The sequence below is a fragment of the Apium graveolens genome, chromosome 3 (assembly GCF_009905375.1).
Source record: "Apium graveolens cultivar Ventura chromosome 3, ASM990537v1, whole genome shotgun sequence".
NCBI classification, from domain to species: domain Eukaryota; kingdom Viridiplantae; phylum Streptophyta; class Magnoliopsida; order Apiales; family Apiaceae; genus Apium; species Apium graveolens.
Window position 1 is genome coordinate 85825962 of NC_133649.1, and position 27080 is coordinate 85853041.

The window sequence follows — 27080 nt, forward strand, 5'->3', positions numbered from 1 at the left end:
CTAATTATTAACTAGAATTAACTACGAGAATTAAGCACTTAATTGACACTTGAATTAACAATATTAAACACACATGTGATCATAACTTCATTACTACTTCCTTCAATAGTTATTGTTATTACCCTTAGCATGTAACGGTGATGATATTAATCGAACAACATGAAACTGATAAAAGCCAAATTTCGTTGTACTAATGCCATTCTACCAAGCATCCACAATTAAGACAGAAGTTGAATAGGCATCAATTATGTTGAGACCCTATATATCTACAGAATTTGACAACATAACGATTTAAGCACAAGTTATTCCTTATGATTACACAGGGCAAGTAAAACGGTTAGAGTTACCCACTAATCATGCATACACATACATGAACCTATGCTAGCATGGCAAGTTCTAAACCTCAAGATCCACTGTCGCTTCATAAGAGATTAACACCCTATCTTATATGTTCGCGACGCACATAAGACGGATAAGCACAACCAATACTAGATATCATACAATCATCACACACTAAGGTATTAAACAACTAACTAAAGAATTCCATAGCAAATCCGTTACGACCCCATGATCACGATTAGCCCATGATTGAACTCATTGTCACCATGGGTTCATATGAAAACATGATAATAACACACGAGAATAGCTAAATAAACTACTTATATTAAACCAGAGTACGTCACAAGAGTAAATAGGTTCAAAGTAAAGAAAACTAGCATCCACTGTTACAACGAAATAAAGAATCACAAGAAAATATGCTTCCTCTTCGTTGCGGTGTGCTAAAACGGTCTTTTTCCTTATCTCCTTGCTCCTCGATTGATACTAGGATTCAACACACGTGAAACGTCTCTGAAAACTACTTATATAGAAGCCCCACAAGTCCCAACTATCTTAGAAGTCGGAAGCTCAACAGAATTAGGAGTCTAATTATGCCCCTGAGCGGCCGCTCAGCAATCCTGAGCGGGCGCTCAGCTTCATGAGCGGTTGCTCAGCAGAGCTGAGCGGGCGCTCAGAACCTTTCTGGAAAATTCATTTTTCTGCTCCCGTTCTTCGCTGCATTCTGCTCCTAACTTCCCACTTGCAATGCCAAGCACATACTAAGGCTTATTTTTGATGAAATCTCTCCACAAACGCAAGTAATACCCTGAAATGCACAAACACTAGAAAAACGCATTAAATACATAAAATACTTGATTTCAAGACATCAATTCAAGCTATTATAAGACGTTCTAAGTGGTATAAAATGCCACTTATTAGAAGCAATAGAAGATTCATCTTCATGAACATCAGAATCTATCAATGGAGTGGTTGGTGGAGTGTGCTGAGAAAGATGTGAAGTAGATGGAGCTTCCAGATACAAGACCAAAGGCACATCCAAGTTGTTGATATCAATTTCAGCACTTGTGCCTGGGTTTTCAGCATGTACTGGAGAGTTTATTGGAGACACAGGAGGTGTAGGCATTGGAGTAGTCTCTGGCTCTTGGATTGGAGATTTGTGAGCTTCATGAAGTTCTGGCTCAGCACTTGGAAGAGATTCAACTACAGTAGGTTCTTGTGGGATCAGAGATTCCTGACCCCCTTCCACAGCTGCTGCTTCCATTCCTTCTTCAGAGGTTGATTCTTCTACAACCCTCCTTGCTCTTTGCTTTTTAAGTCTCTTAGTTGGTGGAGAGACTCTGGGAGATTGATCATCAGAGTTTAACTTTCTATGCCTTTTTAGTGGCCTAGAACTCCCAGTTTCTTGAGCAGTATGAGAAGAGACCTTCTCAGTTACTTCAGCAACAAGTTCTGATGGTTGAACCTGTACCTCATCATCAGACTCATCTCTTAAAATTATCTTCCTTCTTTTCTGCTGTGTCTGAGGTACTGTCTTAGTCCTCTTTGCTCTAGAAGAAGAAGGCTTCACTTTATTATGTGCTGATGGTTGTGGTTGCTGTGTTTGGTTAGTGGTGGGTTCTGATGGCTGTTGTGTGTTGGTGGGTTGGACATCAGGATATAGCAATGAATAGGTATCAGAATCAGCATTTACCAGAGCTTGCTTGACTGATAAAGGAATTCTAAGGGGTCTCAAAACTTCCTTCTTATTGTCAGCAGTTAAGAGATCAGTAAAAGCCCTCTTAGCTAATCTAAACGGTTCTATGTGATCACTTGCTAGTTGTGTTTCATCTGATGTACAGTAACTGTAAATTAACCGACAGAACCTAGCAAGGTAAACTACATTCCTGTCCTCTTTCATTATATCTCCTATAAAACATAACACAGTCTTGGCATAATCAAAATGAGACTGGTTTAAGAGTGCATACCCAATTTGTTGTGTCAGAATAGGAATGACATCAAAATTTGAGCACTTGTTGGCAAACATCTTCGTGATACAATCGAAGATGAAGCTCCATTCCCTTCGAATGTGTGGGCGTTTGAGTTGACCCATCTTAGCCAAACTCTTTTCATACCCTAGATTAGCCATCATTTGCTATAGCAAGGGCTCCTCCACAGCAGAACTAAATTGACGGTTTTCAGGTAGGTGTAGAGCTTTTCGAACTGTTGCCGGAGTAACAACATACTCAACCTCCTTTGCTGTAAACACGATGCTTGGAATCCCATCCTTACCACCATCATCATAAAGTCCCGTACGCCAGAACGTCAGAACTTGAGTTCCAGATAAACTGGATGGCTGGGTCAAAGCGAACCCAATTTCACTATGAGATAATAAATCCTAAATAAAATGAAGTTCCGAAGGAGCTTCGCTCTTAGTGAGAATGGCAGCGTAGTTGTTGGGGATGAACTTTGCTCCATTAAAGATTAGATCCTTAGGTGCCATTGAAAAAGAAGTGAGAAATAAGAATGCCTGAAAGGTGTTTGGTAAAATACATGTGTAAAAACTGTCAGTTAATATAGAGAGAATAAGAGAAAAGAGAGAGAGTATGGAATACAAAAGTAGATAAAATATTTAAAATCGTTTCTTTCTTTTACTTATACACACCACTTGACAGCGGTTAAGACGAATTTGAACAGTCTTTACACCTGTCAGCCATGCAGTAGTTAAGACAATAGTTAATGGGCACGGGAAATAAGTAATGATTACTATGCACATGCTGTTTTTTTAAAAAAAATGTTCCCACTAAACAAGTAATTATGACTGTCTTTATCTCACTTAAACCAATATTCTGATAAAATAGAACCGTTCAAGTATTGACCAAAAAAATCAAGTAAATAAATACTGCCACGTAAGCATCAGAACTTGATTATTATCAGAATTTAAAAGTCATCAGAATATGGCTTCTGTACTCAAAAAGTGAATGTTTATTTCTGTAATTCTTCACATAAATACTGATATGGTTTCATCAGAACATAATCATTAGAACTTTCATCAGAACTTGTCCTCAGAATTTATGCAACTAACACTTAAACTGTTCATCAAAAATAACATTGATCACCACAGTAATTTTCATCATTCATATGGAGTGTAAGTGTGTGCTTTAAGCTAACTATCAGACAAAGAGTAAAGTCTGATTCACTTCAGTACATCTTAGAAATAAGGTATAATAAGAACTTTGCTCAAAATATGTCATTAGTCTGAAGTCTACTATAGAATGAGTTCATGCATGATTCCACCTCAACTGTTTTGTGCTCATTTTATGCATCTTTTGATATTCTTTTTCACAGGAGCTTCTCAGTGCAAGTGAGTCACAACTGCTTATCAGAATTTATACTATTATCAGAGTATTTCTCCAGTAATCAGAGAATGTGAAAAGTCACCAAGAAAATTTTATTTTCCTTTTCTAATGCATATAATTTAATACCAGCAATGCACTTGGGTATTCCCTTCCACATACATTTTTCTCTAGATCTCAAAGGAGTACCTGATATTTATTTCTTTTCTTAACTTTTTCTTTTGATAAGTGAGGCTTATCAGCACTTAGTACATCCATAAGATTTACCAACATCAAAACTTAACATATAAGAAGCACTATTCTAGTTTTTGACTTAGTAATAAGATACACAAAGTAAACCTAACCAAGCTCAATATCAGAATTTGCTTGTGTTAAAAGATTTCCACATAAACAATTACTTCTATTAGTCCCTTAACAATGTAACAAGAATTACAGAAGGGGGGTTGAATGGAATTCTTGAAACTTTTTTTTGAATAAAAATGTTCTAACTCAGATATATATAAGTGTGAATTAATTAGCAGAATGCGGAATAGTTACTTGAAATGAATCAAAACACAAGTAATTAAAAACAAGAGTCTTTAAAAACTTTCTGGTGGATTTGAATGATTCCACCAGAGATATTTAATATATATCGAGAGAACTCTGTATGCAAAAAGCTCACAGCTGCTTACAAATGAACAACTAAGAATACAGAGAAATACTGAGAATTCAGCTTACGAATGTTTCTCTCTTGGTTGCTTGGTTTCTTAGTTTTTTGTTCTATTTGCTACTTCTTGGTTTATATATCACCAAGATTACAAAGAAATAAGACAAGATACTAAAAACAAAAACTATCGAGTCTATTACAATGCTACTTCATTACTCTATTCCAGCATCTTTGAATATCTTCATAATAGCATGGAAATGGCAATACTTCTTTGTTCTCGAAAACCCAGTTGAATAGGCTACCACATTCCATTTGCATACACTCGACGTATATGACTGTGTTGTCACTGTCAACAGATATTTGAATTCTTTATTCGTCGGGTTCATGATCATCCGTCGAGTTAATGATCATCCGTCGGGTTGTTGATCATCCGTCGAATTCATTATTGTTTATCCGTCGGGTAGCAATCAGGCACTAGACTTCATTTCATCTATGCAGAATTACAAGACATCATCTATGTAGAATTAATCAACCTATTCTACATATCTAGTTAAAGTCAACATGACTTAGGTGCTACTACAGATTCTAAACAATGTGTATGCAGAAATGTGCTACATACTTATTGTTACATAAGCTACTCACTCGATGGATAATAAGTCATCATCTGTCGGGACTAAAATGAGTCATCCGTCGGGACTATAATCCTTATCCGTCGAGTGCTACATTTTCAATAAGTAAAATCTACCAAGGTATTTTGTTCATGAAATCATCAAGTACACAACATGTACACAACAATCTCCCCCAATTTATGTCTACTGGAATTGTAGCCATAAATTAAGAGATACTTGATGATAACAAAACACCCTAAAAATATAACTTTAAAAGAAAGTAGATAATACTGAAAAGTGCTTCAATTAACAAAATATACAAAGTTTACCTGACATTCATTTTCAAGGTGCTCCTCTAGCCTGAGCAGATTTATCTAGTTCCTTGAAGGTCTGGATCTTTTTCCAAGCTTTCTGTTGTTTTCTTCTATCTAATTCTGGAGCTGCCTGTGGAATTCCAGTTCATCAGATTCTGAGAGATTTAGCTTTTCTTGCATTTCCAAGAGAGTCTCATTGCTAGAGATGCTCAATTGGTCTTCTAATCTGAAAAATCTTCTCACTCCTTTGTCATCCATGAACTCCATCAGCCAGTAGGGCCTTAGATGCACTCTTCTCCCTATGTAAGGGATGATTAGGGTCTTTGGGAGTGCATCTTTAGCTCTAACACTCCTTAGTTCTTCAATCTTCTTCAGAACCAATCTTCTTGCAGTAACATTGAACTTAAAGTTCATCTTAAAAGATGAATAAACCTTAATCAGTACAACTTGGCTTTCTTGAAGGATCCTGTGAAGTGGCCACTGAATCTTCTTTCCTTCCTTGTACTTGAACACTAACCTTTCAGGTAGGTTTCTGTATACATCAATTCCTCTCACTTCATCTAGTTCATCTAGATAGAGGTTTAGATCAGAAAATTCCTTGATATCACACAAGTACATATAATCTCCTTTGTTGACTTTAGATTGAGCTTTGACTAGAGATTTGGATTTGAGATGTGACAACTTCACTTTCTTGACTGCTCTTGACTTTGTTCTCTTTGGCTTGTTAAGGATTGGCAGATTGAAGTCAGGAATTGGTATGTTCTCCCATTCTATTGGCTCATCCTTAGGCACAATAGGTTCACCATGAATGTTCCTGTAAGGATCCACCACCTTGATATCTTCAAATACCACATAGGGTTTTGATGCTAGAGTTGTAGTTGGAGTGGATTCCTTGGGAAACTGATTCTCCAATTCCTTATCAACAATGTCCAGTTTCCTTTTGGTTCTTTTAGCCAATTCCTTGATTCTCGGAGATTTCTTCTGTTGTTCAACTTGCTTCTTTGGATCTTGAGATTCAATGATTTCAGATGGATGAGCAGGAATTTGTTGTGATGAATTTACAGCATGTAGCTTGGCCAAGATAGCAATTTGCTCTTTCTTTCGTTTAGCCCTTTTAGCATCTAGAGCAGCTTGCTTCTTTTCCTGCTTCAATCTAGCCTTTTCTTCTCTCTTTACTTGAGCAAATTGAGGATGTCCAACCACCACACAAATTTTTTTCCCATCCCTGAAAATTTTAGCAATTCTCTTTTTCGAAGCTGAATCAGCTGGATCTTTGTAGAAAGCAATTGACCTTGATAAAAGCTTCTTTTCATCAAGCTTAGGTGTCGCATACACAGTATCCAAAGGGTTCTTCAATGATGATTTTGGATAGTTTACCCTTGGTTTCAAAATTATTTCAGCCTTTGGAGATTTGATGCAGGATGACTGTCCCCTTTCTAGATAGTTCATGCTCATCTCATTCATAGAAATTTGCTTAACTTGAGAGTGATGGATGGCTGACTTTACTGGCTCCTTGACTAGTCCAAACTTCTTTTGTATATCCTCATCAATCTTATCCCAGTTGATTGGACTCAACTTCTTCTTTTCAGCTACTCTAAAGTTGGCTGCTGCTACATTTATCAGATCTATATTGTCTGTAACCGGTGGCTTTGAGATAGTAATTGAAGGCATAATTACTTTACTGATTTGAATTTGAAGCCTATCCCCCTCACTTGGTCCTTTCTCCCCCTTTTTGTTATCATCAAGTTGAGTAGAGGAGGAGGTTTGAGCATCCACCAGTTTTTGAAGTAAATCTGTCTGTTGGGCTTGATGAAGATGAATGGCTGTTAAAGATGCTTCCATGGCTGACATTCTTGTATCCAAAGAAGCTATCTTGGTTGTAAGATCAGAATTTTTCCTTATTTGCCTCTTGATGTCAAGCATTGTAGCTTCTGGAAGCTTAGAATCCATTTTATCTGAAATGGACTTCTTCATCTCCTCAATATCACCCTTGATGGTATTTACATCCCTAGCATGTTTGAAGCCTTGAATTTGTTGAAGTTGCAGAGAGGCTAGATGTGCCTGAAGGAGCTTCTTGGTGCTGGTATTTGTAGTGGTTTGAAGAGCAGTATTTGTCTGATTGAGAAGTTGGATCAGGGTTATCTTGAAGTAGTGCTCATCACAGTGCTTTAAAAATGCCCATGATGGCATACCTGATCTTGAACTGGAACCTACTTCTCCCCCTATGTCCATTGCTTTATCTTCACTATACCCACTTCCATCACCAAAGAAATCAGCTGAACCACCAGTCACATAATCCATAACAACAGTTGTAGAGGGCAAAGCTGTTATGGCATCCTTAGCTCTTAGCATAGACTGTGTGGTATGCACCAGATTGAGCATCCTTTCTGCATTGTCATTGCCCTATTCAGCTAGAAGTTGATAAGCTGGAACAGGGTGAGTAAATGCCTCAGCATCAAGGGAGGTGGAATCTATAACAGCTTGAGGTTGCTGAGATAGTCCCTCCAAGTCTGCATCCTGGACATTCATTGACTCACTAGCAATGACATCCATCCTTATAGCTCCAGTACCTGCATTTCTCTCATTTTCTCTCTTTTGTTTCATCAGGGTCTCACCCTGGCTCCCCACCCTCACACCCTCACCTTCACCATCGAAGGTGGGACTCCTCTCACTCTCTTTTGCTAGTCCTGAAGAAATGGACTGCATAGTTTCACTTATTTCCTCTCCTTTTTCCTGGGAGCAACCCAGACTCTCACTCAAAACACTCTTCTCTCTCAATCCTAATAGTGACTGTACAATTACTAATTCTTCTGCACTTGAAATAAATGAAGTTTGAGGTGGTGCAGAGATACTCGACGGATGAGTGATATCCATCGGGTGAGTGGTTTTGCTATCCGACGGATAACTGCTGTTAAGCTTATCCGTCGGGATACAATCACTACTCGACGGATGAGCAAATATCCATCGAGAGAGTAGAAATGAATGAACTAGGAATGGAAACTATTGTGGACTCTGTGCTGATTAAAGATATTTTGGGCACAGATGATTCAACAGTTCCTGAAAAATTGGCAAGTGAGCCAACAAATTATCTAAAAGATGATGCTCACTTACACTAGATTTTGACTTCCCCAACAAAGTTAAAGAAGGGGACTCAGGAATTGATTTGTTTATCATATCCACATCCAGAGAATTTGTGGGTGAGTTTGGTGTTTGAGGTGCTTCTATTACTAGAGATTTTGGCTGTGACTCCACATTTATTGGAGCCACATCAAACTGAATTTGTGAAGGTGCAGTGACTGTGTCTTTAGCACCAGTTTGCACAGTGTGTGTACCCTGTGCATCCCCAAGGGTTTTAGATTTTTTCTTTCTGGCATAAGTTTGGGGTGAGCTTGTGTCCCTAACCCGCTTATCCTGTGCTCTTGGTTGAGAGCTTTGTTCAATAACTACATCATTTTGGGAGGATGCAGCTAGAAATGAGCTTTTATCATTTTTAAGCACTGCAGTTTGTTGGGAAACTGCAGTGTGGCTAGGCTGGGAACCACTCAACTCTCCATCCTTATCCTTAGGGTTTCTTTTATGTTCACCCCTTCCCTCACCTGTCTTACCCACCTGCACACTCCTCTCTTTGGTTTTGGTGGATTTTGCAACTGGCATCTTTTGAGAAATACCAGAGGGGGCTTTCTTTGATTTGGGTTTTGATATTTTTGCTGGTTTGGTAGCTTGGGTAGGCAACTGTTGGGTCATTGACACAGTTGCCATAGCTACACTAGAACTCAAAGAAATTAGTAAGGTTGGAATAGTAGTAGGGATAGATGAACTTACCTCACTTACCTGAGGTGCTTCCATTACAGGAAAATAGAAGAGTGGCACCTCCTTGTGATGATTGGCCCTGTTCAAATCTGCAATAAGCCTTCTCTCTTGAACCCAACAATCTAATTTGTTTTTCGGGTTCTCAAGCACAATTTCCTCAGAGTGGTGGTTAGCTAACATCATAAAGAATCTAGCATAGTATACATTCTTACCTCTCTTATTTAACTCTCCTAGTTTAAACCCAACTCAAACAAAACAAGGTCACTGAAATTATAGAACTTATCTGTAACTAGCATGTAGAGCATGTTAAGCATGGAGATATTGATAGAATCAAAATTACTGACTTTATCTGAAAATACCTTTGTCACTACATCACACATAAAACTCCATTCCTTCCTAAGACCCAATCTCCTAATGTCACTTAACTTAGAAGTAGAAAGAGCATTATTCATAGAATTTAGCATATTGATTATATCAGTGCCAGTGTGTGGTGAGGCCACAGTGTTATCAGGAATCTTGAAACATGCTTTTATAACATCACTATTGATACAGAATTCCTTACCTTTAATGGTGAGTGTGATTGTCTTAGTTGAGTTATATGTAGCAGTGATCCACATTTCTTCAACAACTTCACAAAAGATTGTGGGTGATTCCAACATGGCATAGCTAAGCTTGCAATTCTTCACAAAGTCCATCATCTTGTGATAGTCACCAGATTGCCGAATACCCTTGTTTACTAGTGTAGTGAAATTGTTCTTCTCATAAATAAACCCAGTTTGGGACATAATCTTGACAACAGGCGCCATTGTTAGAGAATGAGAGCTTGAAGAGAGAGAGTAAGTGCTTTGAAAGAGAAAGAAATTGGAGAAGTTGATTTGAGAATGATAAAAGAAAAACAATGAAAATGAAATAAGCTTTTATACTATCTCAAAAATAACTACTAAAAATAATAAAGTAAAATAAAGTAACCAATGAAAATTGCCTAAAATAGCCGTTTAAAAATAAACTGTAAAAATTCCACCCATTATCCGTCGTGTTATGCTTACAAACTGTAAGTATACTCGATGGATAATGTTCAGGAAATTAACGGCTAAGATTAAGACAATTCGACGGATGAGGATAAACTGTTATCCGTCGAGTCATGAAATATTCATGAAAAATAATTGATTTTTATTAGCAAATAGTATACCGACGGATGATTAAACTCGATGGATAAAGATCATCCGTCGAGATGTAAATTTTGACTTAGCCAAAATTTCATCCAAGACTGAAAAATCAATTAAATTGCTGGCTGCATTTCAACTCGCAAATTATCTCTTATAGATTTAAGAATAATTAAGCATACTTAACTCACTTACCAACCTTGAAAAGGTGGATTCATCCAGTGGCTTGGTAAAGATATCTGCAAGTTGCTTCTCACTTGGAACAAAATGTAGTTCCACAGTACCATTCATTACATGTTCCCTTATGAAGTGGTACTTGATGTCTATGTGCTTTGTCCTTGAATGTTGTACTGGATTTTCAGTGATGGCAATTGTACTTGTGTTATCACAGAAAATAGGAATCCTTTCAACTTGCAGACCATAATCTAGCAATTGATTTTTCATCCATAAAATCGGTGCACAGCAACTGCCAGCAGCAATGTATTCAGCTTCAGCTGTAGAAGTAGAAACTGAATTTTGCTTTTTACTGAACCAGGACACAAGCTTGTTTCCTAGAAATTGACTGGTTCCTGTTGTACTTCTTCTATCAATTCTACAAACTGCGTAATCTGCATCTGAATAACCAGTTAGATCAAAACCAGAATATCTAGGGTACCAAATGCCAAGTTTTGGTGTTCCCTTGAGATATCTGAAAATTCTCTTAATAGCTACTAAGTGAGATTCTCTAGGATCAGCCTAAAATCTAGCACATAAACATGTAGCAAACATTATATCTGGCCTACTAGCTGTTAAGTACAGAAGTGAGCCAACCATGCCCCTATAACTTGAAATATCCACAGACTTTTCAGTAGTGTTTAATTCAAGTTTAGTTGCAGTGGCCATGGGAGTTTTTGCAAATATGCAATCCATTAGATCAAACTTCTTTAAAAGATCAAAAATATATTTAGTCTGACTAATGAATATTCCATCACTAACTTGCTTAACTTGCAAACCAAGAAAGTAAGTTAGTTCTCCCATCATACTCATTTCATACTTACTTTGCATCAATTTGGAAAACTTTTTGCAAAGTTTCTCATCTGTAGAGCCAAAAATAATGCCATATACATAAATTTGAACAAGTATACTAGAGCCATTTACATTTCTAAAGAATAAAGTTTTATCTATAGTACCTCTTGTGAAATGATTTTCCAAAAGGAACTTTGATAAAGTGTCATACCAGGCTCTGGGTGCTTGCTTCAATCCATAAAGTGCTTTCAAAAGATAATTGACATGTTCTGGAAAATTTGGATCTTCAAACCCAGGAGGTTGACTGACATAGACTTCCTCCTCCAAATCTCCATTCAGAAAGGCACTTTTGATATCCATTTGATAGACCTTAAAATTGGCATGGGCTGTATAGGCTAAGAAGATTCTGATGGCTTCAAGTCTTGCAACAGGATCAAATGTTTCATCAAAATCTATTCCTTCTTGTTTACAATAGCCCTTAGCAACCAATCTAGCTTTGTTTCCTGACTACTATGCCATTTTCATCCATCTTATTTCTGAATACCCATTTGGTGTCTATTGGATTCTTTCCTTTAGGCTTCGGCACCAGCTTCCATACATTATTCCTTTCAAATTGGTTTAGCTCCTCCTGCATAGCTAAAATCCAATCAGGATCCAACAAATCTTCTTCTACCTTCTTGGGTTCTTCCTTGGAAAGAAAGCTGATGTATAGACATTCTTCTTGAGTTGCTCTCCTGGTTTGAACTCTAGAAGAAACATCACCAATTATGAGCTCAAATGGGTGATCTTTTATCCATTTCCTTTGTTGAGGTAGATTAGCTCTAGATGAAGAGGCCTCATTGTTGTCTTAATGTGTGATTGAGTTTTGATTGTTAGAAACTCCCCCTGTGTTTGTGGATCTTTGATTTGAGAAAGGGGAACTTTCTATAGGTGATCTATCCTGACTCCCTGCTCCTTTTGAGTACCGGCGGATGAAGTTGGTTGTCTTCCGACGGTTAAGGCAGATTGTCTCCCGACGGATGAAGCATTATGCAACTCGACAGATGGTAGTGGATTTTTCTGCATTATCCTTTGATGTTGTTTCTTGATCACTTTCATCATCACTGTCATCACTAACCATCTCCACATTGTCAAATTTGAGACTCTCATGGTAATCTCCATCTTGCAGTCCTTCAATCTTTTTATCATCAAATACAACATGTATTGATTCCACAACAATATTGGTTCTTAGATTGTAGACTCTATATGCTTTACCAACAGCATATCCAACAAAACTTCCGTCATCTGCTTTAGCATCAAACTTCCCATTTTGATCAGTTTGATTTCTCAGAATATAACATTTGCAGCCAAAGACATGAAGAAAATTTAGAGTTGGCTTCTTGTTCTTGAACAATTGATAGGGAGTCATGCATCTTGCTTGATTAACCAGGGAAATATTTTGAGTGTAGCATTCAGTATTTACAGCCTCAGCCCATAAATATGTTGGCAGTTTAGATTCTTCAAGCATTGTCCTGGCAGCTTCAATAAGTGATCAGTTCTTCCTTTCCACTACTCCATTCTGTTGTGGAGTTCTTGCTACTGAAAACTCATGCAGAATCCCATTTTTCTCACAAAATGCTCTCATGACAGAATTCTTGAACTCAGTTCCATTGTCACTCCTGATTCTTCTAACCTTGAAATCAGGATGATTATTGACTTGCCTTATGTGATTGATGATGATTTCACTAGCCTCATCTTTAGACTTTAGGAAATATGTCCAAGAGAAATTTGAGAAATCATCTACAATTACTAGGCAAAATCTTTTCCTTGAGATGGACAACACATTGACAGGTCCAAACAAATCCATGTATAACAGTTGCAAAGGTTCTTCAATTGTTGAATCAAGTTTCTTCCTGAATGATGCTTTAATCTGCTTCCCCTTTTGGCAGGCATCACACAGTCCATTCTTAGAAAACTCCACTAGAGGAATGCCTCTAACCAGTTCTTTCTTTACTAGCTTCATTCATGGTCTTGAAGTTTAAATGGGATAGCTTCTTGTGCCATAGGTAACTTTCATCTTGACTTGCTTTACTGAGAAGACAAGTAAGAAATTCTGCATTAGATGAGTTGAAATCAGCTAGGTACACATTTCCTTTCTCACACCAATGAGAACCACTTTGTTTCTTCTTTTGTTAGTCACAACACAGGCTTCTGAGTTGAAGGTTACCGAATTGCCTTTATCACAAAACTGGCTGATACTCAACAAGTTGTGTTTGAGACCATCCACTAAGGCAACCTCCTCAATGATGACATTGTCCTTTGAAATCAAGCCATATCCCATAGTATAACCCTTGCTGTCATCTCCAAAAGTAATACTTGGGCCAGCTCTCTCCTTAAACTCTGTGAGCAGGGTAGAATCACCAGTCATGTGTCTTGAACAACCACTATCCAAGTACCAAAGATTCTTTCTGTTTCCCTACACACATCAAAATCAAATCAAGTTGATTTTGGTACCCAAGTTTCCTTGGGTCCTGCCTTGTTAGCTTTCTTTTTCTAGTTTCTTAGGCTTTATCTCATTTGACTTGGGGATATCAGATTCATCCTTAGTCATTTGAGTTGGGCCTTTGAAACCATTCATTGCAATAGAATTATCATGCATATTATAATTAACAGGGAATGGCATGTTATTAGTGAACATGTTATTCCAGTAAGGCATGCTAAATGGCATTTGTGGCATAGTAAATGCAGCATAATAAGAGTTAGGTGCAAATGGCATATTAGCAAACTGTGCATTCATATTCTGTGTAGACATAGCATTCATAGGCATGGGAGACATTGCATTCATGTTGGGAAAGTAAGGTGGCACATACATGGAAGTAGGCATGGCAGATTTGCAATTAACAGACAAATGATTTACACTACCACACTTGACATAGATTTTTCTAGGAGCATATTTATCAGGTGTGTAGTTATTGGGTTTGTTAATTCCTACTTTACCATTTCTATTATTCTTCTTTTTAGCCTCTGTTTTCACCTCAATCTTTTCAAGTTTGTTACTTAACTGTTTGACAGTCATGTGACCAATATTAGCCTTTTTCCCTTTCTTAACTTGACTCGGATCTCCTGGAATAAAGTTCTTGGAAACAGATCCATACTTTTCATTCAACTTAACAAGTTTGGCTTTACTGATAGGCTTGCTTACAGCCGATGGATGAGGATTTTAATCAGTCGACGAACAACCCTTTTTGTTATCCGACGGATGACCCTCATCATCCGTCGAGTCTACATCTGTTAGCACTCCATCCACCAAATTTGGGTCTAATTTCTCCTTGTTCTTTTTCCAGGCTGCATCACAGCAGGACTCGATTCCTTGAACTTTGGTGATTTGAGCATGAACATCTCTAGATGTTTTCCATGCCTTAATCACCTCCTGTTCACGCTCGAGCTGCTTCTTCAAAATTTCTTCTTTCTTCAAGGACTCAGTTAATTCCTCGTTGGCAATCTTACACTCAATTCTTAATTTTTCAAAATCAATAAACTGAGACTCTAGCACATTATTTCTCTCACTCAAAAACAAATTGTTTTCTTTGATTTTAGCATTTTCTTTAGTAAGAGACTTAAGTGTAACACGCAAATGATATAACTCTGTAGACATGTCATTTATAGCATCATTACACTCAGCTTTAGATAAATGTGCAAGGTTTGTAGTAATTACCTGATTACTTGAAGAACTTGTTTCTGTTTCATCAGACTTGGCCATTAGGGCTAGATTGACATAGCTGACATCTTCATCTTCATCCAGGCCATCTGTTGCCTAGTCGTTTTCTTGTAGAATGAAAGCCCTTTCCTTTTGTTTGAGCAGCTCAAAGTATTTTTGCTTATAATCCACAGGCTCAAACCTTTTCTTACTGGAATCTGACTTTCTACACTCATTGGCAAAATGCCTTGCCAAGCCACATTTGAAATATTTGAATTTTGATTTATCCACCATGTTTCTATTTGGCTTAGATGCTCCAAAGTTCTTTTTGAACTTGAGCTTGGCAAATCTTCTGGAAAGAAATGCTAAATGTTCATCAATGTCTTTCATGTCATCTTGGCTCAAAGAATCTTCACTTTCTAGTGCAAGCCCCTTGCCCTTATTTTCACAGACCCTTGAAGTTGATTCAACAGCTTCCATCTTCATCTCCGTCTCCTTCTCTAACTCAGCAACTAGTGCAATGGACCCTCCTTTCTTCTTTCCTCTCTCCATCCTCTCATCTTGCTCTATTTCAAGCTCATATGTTTCCATTCTTTTGGAAGAGATCTAAGGAATTTCAGATTGGATTCTTTTATCTGATAGACCCTTCCATGCAACTTTAGAGCATTCAGCAGTTTTTGAAACCTACTAAAAATGTCAGTGAGTGACTCACTTTCTTCATTATGAAAATGCTCATATTGCTGAATCAGTAGCTGCATCTTGTTTTCTCTAACTTGCTCAGTGCCATCACAGATGATCTATATTGTATCCCAAACATCCTTGGCGGTTTTGCAGTTGATAATGTTGTCAAACATATCACCATCAACTCCATTAAATAGGATATTCATGGCCTTTTTATCCTTCCTGACTTGTTCAATATCAGGATCAGACCATTCATGCCTTGTCTTGGGGACAGATGGCTCATTTCCAGTTGCAGCTCTCATTGGAACATGAGGGCCTCTTTCTATGCAGTCCACATAGGCCTCATCTTGAGAAAGTAAATGAAGATGCATCTTTACCTTCCAATGATGGGAATTATCTTTATCCAGAAAAGGAATCTTGACTCCAACATCCTTCTTGTTCATCTTGCTGTATTGTTTTGATCTTTAAACTCTTTGTTCTTCAAGAGCTCGCTCTGATACCAATTGTTAGTCCCTTAACAATGTAACAAGAATTACAGAAGGGGGGTTGAATGGAATTCTTGAAACTTTTTCTTGAATAAAAATGTTCTAACTCAGATATATATAAGTGTGAATTGATTAGCAGAATGCGGAATAGTTACTTGAAATGAATCAAAACACAAGTAATTAAAAACAAGGATCTTTAAAAACATTCTGGTGGATTTGAATGATTCCTTTAGAGATATATAATATATATCGAGAGCACTCTGTGTGCAAAAAGCTCACAGCTGCTTACAAATGAACAACTAAGAATACAGAGAAATACTGAGAATTCAACTTACAAATGTTTCTCTCTTGGTTGCTTGGTTTCTTAGTTTTTTGTTTCTCTTTGCTACTTCGTGGTTTATATATCACCAAGATTACAAAGCAATAAGACAAGATACTAAAAACAAAAACTATCGAGTCTATTACAATGCTACTTCATTACTCTATTCCAGCATCTTTGAATATCTTCATAATAGCATGGAAATGGCAATGCTTCTTTGTTCTCGAAAACCCAGTTGAATAGGCTACCACATTCCATTTGCATACACTCGACGCAAGATTGAAGCAAGAAAAGAAGCAAGCTGCTCTGGATGCTAAAAAGACTAAACAAAAGAAAGAGCAAATTGTTATCTTGGCCAAGCTACATGCTGTAAACTCATCACAAAAAATTCCATCTCAGCCATCTGAGGTTATTGGATCAAAGAAGCAAGTTGAACAACAGAAGAAATCTCCAAGAATCAAGGAATTGGCTAAAAGAACTAAAAGGAAACTGGACATTGTTGATAAGGAATTGGAGAATCAGTTTCCCAAGGAATCCACTCCAACTACAACTCAAGCATCAAAACCCTTTGTGGTATTTGAAGATATCAAGGTGGTGGATCCTTACAGGAACATCCATGCTGAACCTATTGTGCCTAAGGATGAACCAGTAGAATGGGAGAACATACCAATTCCTGACTTCTACTTGCCAGTCCTTAACAAGCCAAAGAGAACAAAGTCAAGAGCAGTCAAGAAAGTGAAGCTGTCACCTCTCAAATCCAAATCAGTAGTCAAAGCTCAATCCAAAGTCAATAGGGGAGATTACATGTACTTGTGTGACATCAAAGAATTTTCTGATCTAAACCTCTATCTAGATGAACTAGATGAAGTGAGAGGAATTGATGCATACAGAAACCTACCTGAAAGGTTAGTGTTCAAGTACAAAGGAGATAAGGGAATTCAGTGGCCAATTCACAGGATCCTTCAAGAAAGCCAAGCTGTACTGATTAAAGTTTATTCATCCTTCAAGAAGAACTTTGGGTTCAATATTACTGCAAGAAGATTGGTACTGAAGAAGATTGAAGAGCTAAGGAGTGTTAGAGCTAAAGATGCACTCCCAAAGACTCTAATCATCCCTTACACAGGGAGAAGAGTGCATCTAAGGCCCTACTGGCTGATGGAGTTCATGGATGACAAAGGAGTGAGAAGATTTTTCATATTAGAAGACCAATTGAGCATCTCTAGCAATGAGACTCTTTTGGAAATGCAAGGAAAGCTAAATCTCTCAGAATCTGATGAACTGGAATTCCACAGGCAGCTCCAAAATCAGATTGAGGAAAACAACAGAAAGCTTGGAAAGAGATCCAGACCTTAAGGAACTAGATAAATCTGCTCAGGCTAGAGGAGCATCTTGAAAATGACTGTAAGCAAAACTTTGTACATTTTGTTAATTGAAGCACTTTTCAGTATTATCTACTGTCTTTTAAAAGTTGTATTTTTAAGGTGTTTTGTTATCATCAAGTGTCTCTTAATTTATGGCTAAAATTCCAGTAGACATAAATTGGGGGAGATTGTTGTGTATATGTTGTGTACTTGATGATTTCATGAACAAAACACCTTGGTAGATTTTACTTAGTGAAATTATATAGCACTCGATAGATAAGGTTTATAGTCCCAACGGATGACTCAATATAGTCCCGACGGATGATGACTTATTATCCATCGAGTGAGTAGCTTATGTAACAATAAGTATGTAGCACATTTCTGCATTCACATTGTTTAGAATTTGTAGTAGTATTTGAGTCATATTGAATTTAATTAGATATACAAAATATGTTGATTAACTGTACATAGATGATGTCTTGTAATTCTGCATAAGTGAAATGAAGTCAAGTTCCTGATTGCTACCCGACGGATAGACTACAATGAATTCGACTGATGATCAATAACCCGACGGATGATCAATAACTCGACGGGTGATCATGAACCCGACGGATAAAGAATTCAAATATCTGTTGACAGTGACAACACAGTCACATGCGTCGAGTGTATGCAAATGGAATGTGGTAGCCTATTCAACTGGGTTTTCGAGAACAAAGAAGCATTGCCATTTCCATGCTATTATGAAGATATTCAAAGATGCTGGAATAGAGTAATGAAGTAGCATTATAATAGACTAGATAGTTTTGTTTTATTATCATGTCTTATTACTTTGTAATCTTGGTGATATATAAACCAAGAAGTATCAACTAAGGAACTATATGAGAAATAAGGAGAGAAACATTTGTAAGCAGAATTCTTAGCATTTCTCTGTATTCTTAGTTGTTCAATATTTGTAAGAAGCTGTGAGCTTTTTGCACACAGAGTTCTCTTGATATATATTATATATCTCTGGTGGAATCATTCGAATCCACCAGAAAGTTTTTAAAGACTCTTGTTTTTAAATACTTGTGTTTTGATTCATTTAAGTAACTATTCCGCATTGTGCTAATCAATTCACACTTATATATATTCGAGTTAGAACATTTTTATTTCAAGAAAAAGTTTCAAGAATTCCATTCAACCTCCCTTCTGTAATTCTTGTCATATTGTTAAGTGAGTAACATTCTCAAATGGAGATTTCACATACTCTTATATAAATTCAGGGTAATGAACCACGTGCTCATCCTGTGGTGAATACTAAATTTAGTCAATAATCTTATATGAATACGTATTAGTATATAGATCAAAGAATCCTTGGTAACAGTATCTGAGATCTTGTACTTATCTATAGGGTCACTAATAGAACTAGACCCTACAACTTCTCATGTTAATATAATCTCAGTCTTATTGAATAACGTCGATATATTGTCTTTATTAGATACAACACACTATAACTCACCAAGCCAGGGTCATCAAATTATTCAACTCATATCATTCTTTTCGTAATAGTAATAACAATATACTTATACTCATCAGCTCTCTTTTAACTATACTCTCACGTTATACTATATTCCTAGGGTTTACATAATCTTAGAAATATATATAACTACAGCTCTGATACCAACTACGTGACGCCCCAAATCTGCCACCTTGCGAATTTAAGTCATCACGGTATCATTCACTTAACATGTATTATTACAATATTTAAATTCATAAATCACATTTACAGTGGCTACCACTCCACAGATCTCAAAATCAAATTTACACTCTCACTTAATGTAAGGCATCTGTCATAGCCTATTTGTATATTCGAGGATTTAACTCAACTCAAATAAGAATGCAATAAGTAAATAGTGGATCTACCGTCAAAGAGATCTCACCAAGTAACATCTGTCAGAGGATTCAGAAACAAGGTTCATCTACAGACTTGAGGAGTTAATTCACTGGAAGAAGCTCAAGAAATTGATCAAGCCTCAGTGATGCAAATCAAGATTGTGGATTTAATCAAGTGACAGAGATCTCATTAGGGTATCATTAATTACAAGGATTTAATCTGAAGAAATTCAATTATCAAAGTCAAGACATGAAGAAACGTCACGGAAGTTAGTCACTCATGAACCAGACAGTACATCGAGTGTCAACATTGAAGTGGTGGAATTGATTCATAATTCTCAGTGATTTTCAGAAGATTTTCAGAAGAATGGTTGCTGCTTAGGATTAGTATTAATTCTCTATTAATTAATTAAGTCATATAATTTAATTAAGAAAATAAATTATATCTGCAAAGATTTATTTATTTATTAATTGAATTAATTGATTAATTAATTCAGAATTAATATTAAGAATTTTCAGAAGTTTAATTGAATTAAAAACAGTCTTAAATCAGCAAGACAATTGAAAATGAACTAGCATGACAATCTGGATTGTCATACTGATTGTCATGCCAAGTCATTTCAATAATCATACCGAAAGTTCTACTGGGAAGGAGATTGTCTTGCTAGTTCAACCGATTGTCATACCGAAAGTCATTGTAGTTCAATCAGATTGTCTTGCTAGTACAATCAATAGTCCTACCGATTGTCTTGCTGAGCTCAGGATTGTCTTGCCAGTTCAATGAGAGTATGTTGATTGATTTAAAAAGAACAGAAGCAGCATACATTCATTATAATCCAATACACAGAACACAAGTCAAAAACAAGAACACAGCAGCCGCAGCAAATATTTCATTTTCATCTGCAAACTTCAAGATCATAATTTCTAGTTTGTAAAGTTAAATCCAAACCACTAGAAATCTTTATCTTGTTCTTGTGTAACTATCTAGCGGATCAAAATCCCTAGAACTTAATCTCAAATTGCATTTAGCATTTGAATCTTTTTATTACAAAAATAGAAAAAGTTCATGTCGAATTTATTCTAGATTTGTGATAATTAATTCCTTGTAATCGATACAATTGTTGTAACACCTTTCAAGTTTAATAATATTCTTATTTAACTTGAATTTTGTTTTATATTTTTATTCCATATTTAATTTGATTATTCGGTACTGTTTGTATTCAACCCCCTTCTACAAACACATTGGCACCTAACAATTGGTATCAGAGCCTTCTGATTAATGAACAAATCAAGATCCTAGACTTTTGTGATTTTTCAACTCCTTGAATTTTTATTTATTCAAAAATTCATAATGACTTCACAAAAAGTTGGAACCGTTCAAATTCCACTATTTGATAAAGAAAATTACATCATGTGGAAGAAGAAGATGCTTTTATTTTTACAAGTTGCCAATCCCAAATATCTGAACTTGTTAAAGAAGGGTCCAAAAACTCCGATGGTTATTGAACCAGAGGTGATAGTAGATGATGTTGTGATTACCAAAGCTAGAACCTATCCAAAAGAGCCTGAAGATTTTACTCCTGCTGAAAAGGAAGAAGCCTCCTTGGATGCCAGCCTTCAATTAATATTAATTGATTCCCTTGATCCCTTGATGAACAGACATGTGATGAACTGTAAAAATTCCAAACACATGTGGGAAACTATTGAGGTGATCAATGAAGGCTCAGAGGAAGTTAGGGAGAACAAGTTGGAGATCCTAACCTCTGAATATGAACATTTTAAATCAAATCCAGGAGAAGGAATTACTGAAGTGTTTGAGAGGTACAATGTGTTGATTAACAATCTGAACATAAATGGAAAATATTATTCAATCAGGGAGGTCAACAAAAAGTTCCTTTTAACATTGCCAACTCATCTTGAATATAGAATCACTGCCATACGAGAAGCTAGAGATCTGAGTGAGATTTCTTTGGATAGACTCTATGGTGTGTTAAAAATCTACGAGTTGGAGCAGATTCAGCAGAAGAAAGTCTACGGGAAAGATAGAATGGTTAGCACATCTACTGCTCTTGTAGCTGAAGGTCAACCACAACAACAATCTCGACAGTTAGAGAGAATGGTACAGTTTTCCAAGGCTGAGGAAAATGTGTTAGTAGCAGAATATGATCCTCCTACTACAAATCAATCCAGTGATGATTTTTATGCCTTGGAAGAGCTGGAGCAATTGGAAGATGAGACAATGGCCCAAATTGTTAAGAGATTCTCCAATGTCAGATTCAAGAGAAATCCCAAGTTCAAGTACAAGTCCAACTACAACAAATTCCAGAAAGGTGGATCTTCATCCTCTAACACCAGCAGTGGTGGATACAAAACAGGGATGGTTGATCGGAGCACCATTAGATGCTATAACTGCAATGAGGTGGGACACTTTTCCACAGAATGTAGGAAGCCAAAGCAAGTAAGGAAAAACTCTTATGATTCAAATCAGAAGAGTAACTCTGAAAGGGCTTATCTGGCAAAGGGAAGAAGCTGGGATGATACTGATAGTGAAGATGAAGAAGAAGGGAATCTTGCTCTTATGGCTATTGATGGAAAAGCTTCATCGTCAAGAAAAGAGGTAAAATATACTGATGCTAAATTAGTTTATCATCTAGGAGGTAACTTAGATTGTGCTCGTCGTGATAATAAACTGTTAAGTCAACAGATCAAAGACCTTGAGAAAGAGGTCAATGAATTAAGACTTGTGCACATTAATCAAGACAAATTAAAAGAACAAGTATCTTTTCTAGAGAATAGAGTTAACTGTTATAGACAACTCGAAACTATTCTCAAAGACAAGATCACCGGTCTTGAGACTAAGGTTAGAGCCTACTTCAATTCTTGTTCGAAGGCTAAAGAGTTCTACAGTAAGCAAGCTGTTAATCAAACATCTGGAATAGGTTATGATTACAATGCTGCTATTGGAGAATTAGGCATAAACTCCCCTCCTCATATCTGTGCTAAAGGGAGGGAAGTACCACATGTGCTTAAGGGTGTTGATGAACCCCTCTATAAAGCATCAATTGCTGAACCATTTGATGCGACCTCTTCTGTTATTCAAGAAGAAATACGTGCTGAAGATCATGCTAATGAGAAGGTTGTTTCCAAGTCAAGTGTGTCGAAAGTTCCAGTCAAAGTTGTGAAAGCAACTGAGACTAACTCAGACACACATGAGTTGGATAACAAAAATGACATGTCTACCATGTATAAATTGCCTGCTGTTAATCACTCTCATAAAGCATGTGGTGTTGCTAATTGTATGTCTTGTGCTTTTAATTTGATGTATGCTTATTTTAATGGTAAACATGTTTCTAGTGATAAGACTACTCCTCGTCAGCATGTGAATAATAAGAAGCATGATAGGTCTAAGACTGCTAGTCCTTCTAAGGCTAGAAAGGAGACATTTGTGTCTAAGCTTAAACATAAATTTGTTAAGGCTGTTTACAAGGTCAAATGTTCAGTCATTGAGAAAGTTGAGACCATTAAAGTTAAGAATGTGGTTTTTCCTGAAAAAGGACAATTCTACAAGTATGCCAGGCCCAACCAAGTTTGGGTTCCGAAGAAGGTCTAATCCATTTGTAGTGCAGGGCATTAAACAGGTGTAACCGGTAGTGTGAATTCTTGACAGTGGATCATCAAGACATATGACCGGAGATAGAGCCCTACTATCAAATGTGGATTGAGAAAGCTGGCCCCCTGGTTACCTTTGGAGATAACAGCAAAGGTTTATCCAAGGGATATGGCTGTTTGTAAGCTGGTAATGTTATCATTGAAATCAAACTTCTTTCTACATTAGTGATTTCTTATTTCATGTAAAATCCTTTGAAATCACTATTGTACATCATTTCTCTCAAAAGATTAAATGTATAATTTTCATTCATTATAGATCTTAAGTACATTTTATCTCTATATTGCCATATGTTTAGTGATACAGGTTCAGTCTCCAATGGCTTTCTTTCATTGATAGTCATGAGGTTGAAAACCCACAAAATCTATCCCAGACTGTAAAGACAAACACAGAAACAGAATCAACCAACACTCTCTTACCATTAAAATGAATTATGAGTGAGCGTGAGGGAGATAGTGCCTTAGTGCACCACATAAGGAAGGTTCTGAAGTCAACCCAGCAGCTCTGTCTCCTACAAAGATGAGTAGTATTTAAACCGAGACAACTCCTAGCCCCCATACATCTTCTCAAAAAGATGTAATGGCTGAAAAGGCTCAAAAACAGTTACTAGATTCATTCTCTCAACAGGGTGCGTCTATTGAAATTTGCCTGTCGGCCAGGGTATCCGATGTAGTGTCACCACTTCAAATATAAACAATTCTTGATGCACAAGGAAAGGTTATATACACAAAGGATGAGTTGACGGAAATAAGAGTTTCGACCATTTTAAGGTCAGATTCGATTGTTCAAGGTTCGTTAATGGACCAATTGCCTTTATAGGTGTTAGGAGAGGATACTGATCCAAAAGCCATATGTCAGTGGTCAGTGTCTACCTCCCCAGGCTTAAATCTCCTGGATGCATCTGCGGATAGTGGATCTGACATAGGTGTAGATCGGCAACTTGTTGACAATGATTCAGATATTACCTGATGAGTCACAAGGAAATATCTTCACAGACATTCAAAGGGAACTTTAATCTTTATGCTAAATTCGTTGGATCATAGTTTACCTTCCCAGAATTCAAATCTGGAACCCTAAAAGGGAAACTAGCAACTTGTAGATTATGACTCAGATTCATCTGACGAGTTTAACAAGGATGGGGATTTGCGAACTCCCATTGCACCACCTGTGACCTCCTTAAGGATGACTAAGCTGATTTTCCTTGCAGGTACAGCTAAATGTTGGAGCTATGAGAGGAGTGATACACTTGTGAGAATGAGTGTAAACACGAGTGGAGAGAAGAGTGAAACACATGTGAGGTACACTAAACAGAATCACACACTCACAGTGAGGAAGAAAGAGAAACTACTTGTTATTTCTTTTCCAACCAAGTGAAATATGAGAACTCCTTCAGACGACGGCATACATTCCTTCTTTAAGGGGGAGATAAAAGTTTAAGTAATAGTTTGGAGGATTCCTCAACTAAGGGGGAGAAATAGCAGGGAGGAAGAAAAAGATCCAACATGTACACTACACCACACCATTGTTGTTTGTAACTACGGATCCTATTGTACGGGAGAGGTGGTAAACACAAGGTGATTTTCTTATAAGGGGAGAAGCTGTTTTCTAAATGGGGAGTACCATTGGTTTTTATCTGCGGATCCTATTGTACGGGAGATGTGGTAAATGAAGGTGATCTTCTTTAAATCAGTTGATTCTCATAGGAGGAGAAGCAAGAGAGATATGTGCTTCTCAACAGGAAATGTGGTTGTACAAAAGAAGATGAAACTACTTGAAGATATGTTCAGTCTAGAGGAACAACTATTTGGAATCTGGAAAATGTTAAATCCAGTCCAGAACTTTTCTGCTATTTACTTTGCATTTCTATTTATATCTTTTTCTTATTTGTTAGTTGAGTTATCCTCTAGGTATTTGTGTGTTATTGTCTAACAAACAAATAGGGGGAGATTGTAAGACATCTGTCATAACCTATTTGTATATTCGAGGATTTAACTCAACTCAAATAAGAATGTAATAAGTAAATAGTGGATCTACCGTCAAAGAGATCTCACCAAGTAACATCTGTCAGAGGATTCAGAAACAAGATTCATCTACAGACTTGAGGAGTTAATTCACTGGAAGAAGCTCAAGAAATTGATCAAGCCTCAGTGATGCAAATCAAGATTGTGGATTTAATCAAGTGACAGAGATCTCGTCAGGGTATCATTAATTACAAGGATTTAATCTGAAGAAAATCAATTATCAAAGTCAAGACATGAAGAAACGTCACGGAAGTTAGTCACTCATGAACCAGACAGTACATCGAGTGTCAACATTGAAGTGGTGGAATTGATTCATAATTCTCAGTGATTTTCAGAAGATTTTCAGAAGAATGGTTGTTGCTCAGGATTAGTATTAATTCTCTATTAATTAATTAAGTCATATAATTTAATTAAGAAAATAAATTATATCTGCAAAGATTAATTTATTTATTAATTGAATTAATTGATTAATTAATTCAGAATTAATATTAAGAATTTTCAGAAGTTTAATTGAATTAAAAATAGTCTTAAATCAGCAAGACAATTGAAAATGAACTAGCATGACAATCTGGATTGTCATACCAAGTCATTTCAATAGTCATACCGAAAGTTCTACTGGGAAGGAGATTGTCTTGCTAGTTCAACTGATTGTCATACCGAAAGTCATTGTAGTTCAATCAGATTATCTTGCTAGTACAATCAATAGTCCTACCGATTGTCTTGCTGAGCTCAGGATTGTCATGCCAGTTCAATGAGAGTCTGTTGATTGATTTAAAAAGAATAGAAGCAACATACATTCATTATAATCCAATACACAGAACACAAGTCAAAAACAAGAACACAGCAGCCGCATCAAATATTTCATTTTCATCTGCAAACTTCAAGATCATAATTTCTAGTTTGTAAAGTTAAATCCAAACCACTAGAAATTCTTTATCTTGTTCTTGTGTAACTATCTAGCGGATCAAAATCCCTAGAACTTAATCTCAAATTACGTTTAGCATTTGAATCTTTTTATTACAAAAATAGAAAAAGTTCATGTCGAATTTATTCTAGATTTGTGATAATTAATTTGAGATTAATTCCTTGTAATCGATACAGTTGTTGTAACACCTTTCAAGTTTAATAATATTCTTATTTAACTTGAATTTTGTTTCATATTTTTATTCCGCATTTAATTCGATTATTCGGTACTGTTTGTATTCAACCCCCCTTCTACAAACACATTGGGACCTAACACTTAATTACATTTCTATAACATCTTTGTAAAAATCAAAAGATGATAAATTTAGATCTCGTTATAGTTCCGATAAAGCTCATAATTAGCTTGAGATCATCCTTCGGGCAAGGCGAAGTTAATAATTGTCGATCATGATATGGCTCCTTCCATTTCTATTCCTCTTCTGCTGTGAACGATTTTTGCTCTCCATCTTTGATTGTGTAAAATATTCATAATAGCAAGGGTGAGCATCTAAATGCTCAGTAAATTTATCCCGTGACATAATGATTTATAAAACATATTTTTGAATAGTTCAAAAAGAAATAGAGTGCCAAAATAATTTCAATATTCAAACTGTAAGCAATTTCACATCAAAATCATATTTACGTCGCTATAAAAATAAAATAGAAGCAAGATTTTATCTAGCACTTGACTCCAACATAGTCACGAGAATAACCTGGTCATATTTCCACCCCAGTATATTAGTGATACGATCAACTACCACAGTGTCTCGTCCTCTTGCATATCTTACGCTCACCCGATCATGGCTCGTCGTAAGAAC